Here is a 7,433-nt window from a genome sequence, read left to right as displayed (position 1 = left end):
TAATTAGAAATAAAATAAATACGTTTTTTGTTGTAAGTAGATACAAAACAAAACAAATAAAGCAAAAGAGAAAAAAAACATGAGCCATCAACTCCATAACCTCCATATCTGGGATAGAGAAGGGCGATCCCTTGGAGTGGGATTCACATACAGTTGCCCGTAACATCTACCATTCGAGCCTAGCAGGTGGAACTCAGATCTGTCAACAGTGTCAAAGCGGCAAATAGCAGGCGGAGGAGAAGCCACCGATGTCATGTGTAGATCCCTTCTAGGTCTTGCGAATCGTGCTATTACAGCAATTTGGTTGGTTGATCCCAAAAAAAAGGAATTTGGTAGGTTTTCTTGAAGCCCTAGCTTGTTGTGCCGTCCTATTCTCTCAATGCAATTTAGCAAATGCTACTACAGTACAGTAAAGGGCACAAAGAAAAAGCACACAGTGAAGGAAAATACCTCCATATCAAAGCTGCTACTTATCTTGTTGGTTATCAGGATGTGGATATGTAGAATTTTCTCTAGCCACGGCAACAGACATGCATTCATCGAGGGGGTTCACTACAGAACAAAATAAATGCTGACGTTAGTTGTTGAGGGTACGTTTGACATCCCTGAGAGACTAGATAATGAAAAGATGAATCGTCAAACCTGGATGAACAAAGACGCTACCAAGTGGATGAATCTGATGGCCTGTCCTCCCTTGAAGATCATGCGTCCTCCCTTGAAGGCGCCACCAGGGCCATGGACGCCTCATACACCGCCGCTGACGTGTTGTAGTGATGAGGTATCGTGCAGGATCTGACACAGGATCACCTTCAGGCAAGATGAATAGGTCTTCAGGGGCACGACGACAGCGGTGGCGCCATGGCTGGGACTGGTGACGACGGCGGCCGCGAGCGAGCGGGAGGGTGGCGGCGGCTGCGTGCGAGTGGGAGGCTGGAGGATCACCACTCATTGTGCTCGACATATCACTACAAGAAACCTGTTAATCCATGACGGATTTCTAATGACATTTTTGGAAACTCTCATCGATGACCTGGTAAAACCCCACAAGCCCGGTGAAAGCCCGCTAAAGCCCGTCTAACCGTTCCCGTATAAAAACTTAACCCTAAATTCCCTCCTCGGCCCCTGCATCATGTCCCACAGCACGTCGCCACCCCTCGTCCCTCCCACAGCTCGTAAACCTTAATAAAATAAACTATAGTAACTAAATAAACCTTAATAAATTAAGTAAAAATAGCAGCAGTAAAATAAATAAAAATAGAAGCAGTAAAATAAATAAAAATAAAATAATTAAAGTAAAATACATAAGTAATTAGAAATAAAATAAATAAGTTTTTTGTTGTAAGTAGAAACAAAACAAAACAAATAAAGCAAAAGAGAAAAAAAACAGAGGAAAAAAATTATGCCACCTACTGGGCCACCACGGCCTGAATACGACTAGAAACCCATCCATGGGAAAGGATTCAGGCCCGCAGAAGGCCCAGTAGGCCCCACAGGCAAAGAGAACAGTTAGGCCCGAAAGCCTGCAGTTGAGAGGAGTTTGAGAGGGTGGGCGCAGCAGCGCTTATAAACCACTCTCGAGCTCTCTCAACTAGCGAGGTGGGACTAAACTTTTGACGCGGGGCAGCACAAGGCCTTTGGTCCCGGTTGGTGCCACCAATCGGGACTAAAGGGGCATTGGTCCCGGTTCGTGGCACCAACCGGGACCAAAGGCCTTTAGTCCCGGTTGGTGCCACCAACTGGGACCAATGAGTTCCCTATATATACCCCATCGCCACAGCAGAGCACTCCAGAGTGCTCTGTTTTTTCTGGCCGGCGAGGGGAGGGCATTTGGGTGCTCTAGCTCACCTCCTATGCACATGAGGTGTTCGATGAAATGTCTGAGCCACACTAGTTAATCTTTGTCCTCTCGAAACTCGACCTCCGAGCTCCATTTTCCCCGAGATTTGTCTAGGTTTAGTGGTCCGTCACGTCCCGTCCCCGTCTTCACCGCCGTCGATCGCCCGCGCCGATCTCGTCGCCAGCACCACCGTGGTGAGCCTCTTGTTCTTATCTTCTTTCTGAAAGGAAAAAATTCTTACTTTAGATAGTTACTTGTCTAATTTTGTTACTTTTATTATTCCTTCTTATTACATAGTGCGATGGTTTTGGTATCCGCCCCCGTCGGCCCTCGTCCTGTCTATGATTCGGATGTGGTATATATTATCTTTTTATAACTATTTGGTTCATTTATTGTTTATGACCAATATACCGACCAACGTGACATAGATTTTATTTATCTAGGAGGTGGTTGAACCGGAAATTCTAACCGACCCTATTGTCGAGAGGTTAAATTTAGTTGAAGAAGAAAACAATTACTTGAAGGAAAAAATAAAAAAAATTGAGGAGGAGAAGATGATATTGGAGTTGCATGTTGCGGATGTCGTCGATGATCACAAGATCAAGATGGATGCAATGCGCTTGAAGATTAGAAAGATTAGAAAATATGTCATTCATACCGAGGCTTGGTATCATTATGCCGTTGGATCAATTGTTACCTTGGTTGCGATTATGATCGTATTTGTTTTCGCATTGAAATGTTTTACATAGTTTCAATGTATGGTTTAATTAATTAGATGCTCTGGAGAGCTATATATATGTTGTTAGATGAGAACTATGTATGTACTTTGGTTCTAATGTGATGATGAACTTCTATTAATTTGGTCACTTAATTATCTATTCATGATGTTCTGTAATGGTTTTTGACACACTTAATTATATATAATGCACGCAGATGAACCGACAATGGATGTACGGTGACAGACACACCTCCGAGTACATTAAGGGTGTGCATGATTTTCTCGAAGTGGCTGAGGCAAACAAGCAGAATGGTTTTATGTGTTGTCCATGCCCTATATGTGGGAATACGAAGTCTTACTCTGACCGGAAAATCCTTCACACCCACCTGCTTTACAAGGGTTTCATGCCACACTATAATGTTTGGACGAGGCACGGAGAAATAGGGGTTATGATGGAAGACGGCGAAGAAGAAGAGGATGATGACAACTATGTGCCCCCTGAATACGGTGATGCTGCAACGGGGGAAGCTGCTGAAGATCAGGAGGAACCAGACGATGTGCCCAATGATGCTGCAAGGGGGGAAGCTGCTGAAGATCAAGAGGAACCAGTGCCCGATGATGATGATCTCCGCCGGGTCATAGTCGATGCAAGGACGCAATGCGAAAGTCAAAAGGAGAAGCTGAAGTTCGATCGCATGTTAGAGGATCACAAAAAGGGGTTGTACCCCAATTGCGAAGATGGCAACACAAAGCTCGGTACCGCACTGGAATTGCTGCAGTGGAAGGCAGAGAATGCTGTGCCTGACAAAGGATTTGAGAAGCTATTGAAAATATTGAAGAAGAAGCTTCCAAAGGATAACGAATTGCCCCACAGTACATACGCAGCAAAGAAGGTCGTATGCCCTCTAGGATTGGAGGTGCAGAAGATACATGCATGCCCTAATGACTGCATCCTCTACCGTGGTGCGTACAAGGATCTGAACGCATGCCCGGTATGCGGTGCATTGCGGTATAAGATCAGACGAGATGACCCTGGTGATGTTGACGGTGAGCCCCCCAGGAAGAGGGTTCCTGCGAAGGTGATGTGGTATGCTCCTATAATACCACGGTTGAAACGCCTGTTCAGAAACGAAGAGCATGCCAAGTTGATGCGATGGCACAGTGAGGACCGTAAGAAAGATGGGAAGTTGAGAGCACCCGCTGACGGGTCGCAGTGGAGAAAAATCGAGAGAAAGTACTGGGCTGAGTTTGCAGCTGACCCAAGGAATGTATGGTTTGGTTTAAGCGCGGATGGCATTAATCCTTTCGGGGAGCAGAGCAGCAATCACAGCACCTAGCCCGTGACTCTATGTATGTATAACCTTCCTCCTTGGATGTGCATGAAGCGGAAGTTCATTATGATGCCAGTTCTCATCCAAGGCCCTAAGCAACCCGGCAACGACATTGATGTGTACCTAAGGCCATTAGTTGAAGAACTTTTACAGCTGTGGAATGGAAACGGTGGAGGAATTTAACCTGCACGCGTAGCTGTTTGTAACCATCAACGATTGGCCCGCTCTTAGTAACCTTTCAGGACAGACAAACAAGGGATACCACACATGCACGCACTGTTTAGATGACACTGAAAGTATATACCTGGACAAAAGCAGGAAGAATGTGTACCTGGGCCATCGTCGATTTCTTCCGACCAACCATCAATGTCGAAAGAAAGGCAAGCATTTCAAAGGCGAGGCAGATCACCGGAAGAAGCCCGCCATGCGTACCGGTGATCACGTACTTGCTATGGTCAATGATTTACACGTAATCTTTGGAAAGGGTCCCGACGGACTAGCTGTTCCGAATGACGCTGAGGGACACGCACCCATGTGGAAGAAGAAATCTATATTTTGGGACCTACCCTACTGGAAAGAGCTAGAGGTCCGCTCTTCAATCGACGTGATGCACGTGACGAAGAACCTTTGCGTGAATCTGCTAGGCTTCTTGGGCGTGTATGGGAAGACAAAAGATACACCTGAGGCACGGGAGGACCTGCAACGTTTGCACGAAAAAGACGGCATGCCTCCGAAGCAGTATGAAGGTCCTGCCAGCTACGCTCTTACGAAAGAAGAGAAAGAAATCTTCTTTGAATGCCTGCTCAGTATGAAGGTCCCGACTGGCTTCTCGTCGAATATAAAGGGAATAATAAATATGCCAGAGAAAAAGTTCCAGAACCTAAAGTCTCATGACTGCCACGTGATTATGACACAACTGCTTCCGGTTGCATTGAGGGGGCTTCTACCGGAAAACGTCCAATTAGCCATTGTGAAGCTATGTGCATTCCTCAATGCAATCTCTCAGAAGGTGATCGATCCAGAAATCATACCAAGGCTAAGGAGTGATGTGGCGCAATGTCTTGTCAGTTTCGAGCTGGTGTTCCCACCATCCTTCTTCAATATCATGACGCATGTCCTAGTTCATCTAGTCGACGAGATTGTCATTCTGGGGCCTGTATTTCTACACAATATGTTCCCCTTTGAGAGGTTCATGGGAGTCCTAAAGAAATATGTCCGTAACCGCGCTAGGCCAGAAGGAAGCATCTCCATGGGCCATCAAACAGAGGATGTCATTGGGTTTTGTGTTGACTTCATTCCTGGCCTTAAGAAGATAGGTCTCCCTAAATCGCGGTATGAGGGGAGATTGACTGGAAAAGGCACGCTTGGAGGGGGGACTCAATAATATGCAGGGACGGATATTCTTGGTCTCAAGCACACTACACAGTTCTACAGAACTCTACCTTGGTGACCCCGTATATCGATGAACACAAGAACAGTCTGCGCTCCAAACACCCGGAGCAGTGTGACGACTGGATTACATGTGAACACATCAGGACTTTCAGCAGTTGGTTGGAAACACGTCTCAGAGGTGACACCACTGTTTGTGATGAGTTGTACTCATTGTCCAGGGGACCATCTTCGACTGTATTGACTTACAAAGGATACGAGATAAATGGGAATACATTTTACACGATCGCCCAAGATCAAAAGAGCACCAACCAAAACAGCGGTGTCCGCTTTGATGCAGCAACCGAGAGGGGAAAGGACACATATTATGGTTACATAATGGACATATGGGAACTTGACTATGGACATGATTTTAAGGTCCCTTTGTTTAAGTGCAAATGGGTCAATCTGTCAGGAGGCGGGGTACATGTAGACCCACAGTACGGAATGACAACAGTGGATCTGAACAATCTTGGGTACACTGACGAACCGTTCGTCCTAGCCAATGATGTGGCACAGGTTATCTATGTGAAGGACATGTGTACCAGACCGAGGAAAAGAAAAGATAAGGAAGCGAATACATCATACGATGAGCCAAAGCGCCACATAGTTCTTTCAGGAAAAAGGGACATTGTGGGAGTGGAGGGCAAGACAGACATGTCTGAAGATTATGAAAAGTTTCATGAAATTCCTCCCTTCAAAGTCAAGGCTGACCCAAGCATCCTGATAAACGATGAAGATTATCCATGGTTACGGCGCAATAAGCAAATGACACAAGCGAAGAAAAAGTGAAGACTTTCTCCCGCAACTATTATGATGATACCATGCCAACTTTGTAATAGACGAGTATGATACCATTGTCCGTTTTGTACAAGAAGTGCATCTAGTTTTTGCCGTAACCCTTTCAACTTTCTTGCACATGCTATGTGGATGAAATGATGATACCATGCCAACTTTCAACCTTTTCAGAGTTCCTTTGAAATGCTTTTCAATTTTAGGGTCTTATAGCTCAAAATAATTAGTAAATGCATGAAAAATAACAGGCCAAAAATTAAAAATTATGCCACCTATTGGGCCACCACGGCCTGAATACGATTAGAAACCCATCCATGGGCCAGGATTCAGGCCCGCAGAAGGCCCAGTAGGCCCACAGGCATGTACAGAGAGGTTAGGCCCGTAAGCCTGTTTTAGAGAGGAGCTCGACAGCTCAGGCGCACCGCACCTTATAAACAGGCGCGGTTCTCTCTTAGCTAGCGAGGTGGGACTAAACTCACCACCACGCCGTTGTGCAAGGCCATTGGTCCCGGTTGGTGGCACGAACCGGGACCAATTCCACCCTTTGGTCCCTGTTGGTGCCACGAACCGGTAGTAATGAGGCTGTGGCCCCACAAGCACCTTTAGTACCTGTTCGTGGCACGAACCGGTACTAGAGTTTCTTACTAAGCAGTTTTTTAGTCCCACCTCGCTAGCTGAGAGGCACTAGGAGCGGTTTATAAGCCCTGAGTGCAGAGACGATGAAGAAGAGGCGCAATGCTCACGTTGCTTAGCTTCAAGCCTTGAGGAATAAGGTAGACTGCATCGAGCTATGTGCAGTGCAGTCTACACTATTCCGAAAGGCTTGAAGCAAATCAACGAGCATTGCACCTCTTTTTTATTTTTAATAACTTATTACAACTCCGGACTTCTTGTGTTCCGACAAAATAAAATAAACTTTCATAAAATTTATGAAACTAAAATTAACAAAGTATTTTCTGTTCAAAACATTATAAGAAACCTCTATTATTATTGAAACTAAAATCATATAAAATTGATGCAACTAAAATTATCGAATTATTTTCTGTTCAAAATCATTAAAAGCAAAAAGAATTTTCATAAAGAACTTTTTTTGATAGAAACTTTAATAGCAAAAAGAATTATCATAAAGTAAAATAAATAAGTAATTAGAAACAAAATAAAATAAATAAATAAGTTTTTTGTTGTAAGTAGAAACAAAACAAAATAAATATAGCAAAAAAGAAAACAAAAAAACTAAATACAGCAAAAAGAATTTTCATAAAGAACTAATGGCACTAATAGAAAGTTTATATTTTTTTTAAAACTAATGGCACTAACAGACAGT

This window comes from Triticum aestivum, chromosome 2D (genome assembly GCF_018294505.1).
Source record: "Triticum aestivum cultivar Chinese Spring chromosome 2D, IWGSC CS RefSeq v2.1, whole genome shotgun sequence".
In the NCBI taxonomy this organism is placed as follows: domain Eukaryota; kingdom Viridiplantae; phylum Streptophyta; class Magnoliopsida; order Poales; family Poaceae; genus Triticum; species Triticum aestivum.
The sequence above is the reverse complement of the archived record's forward strand: the minus strand, read 5'-3'. Positions refer to the sequence as shown.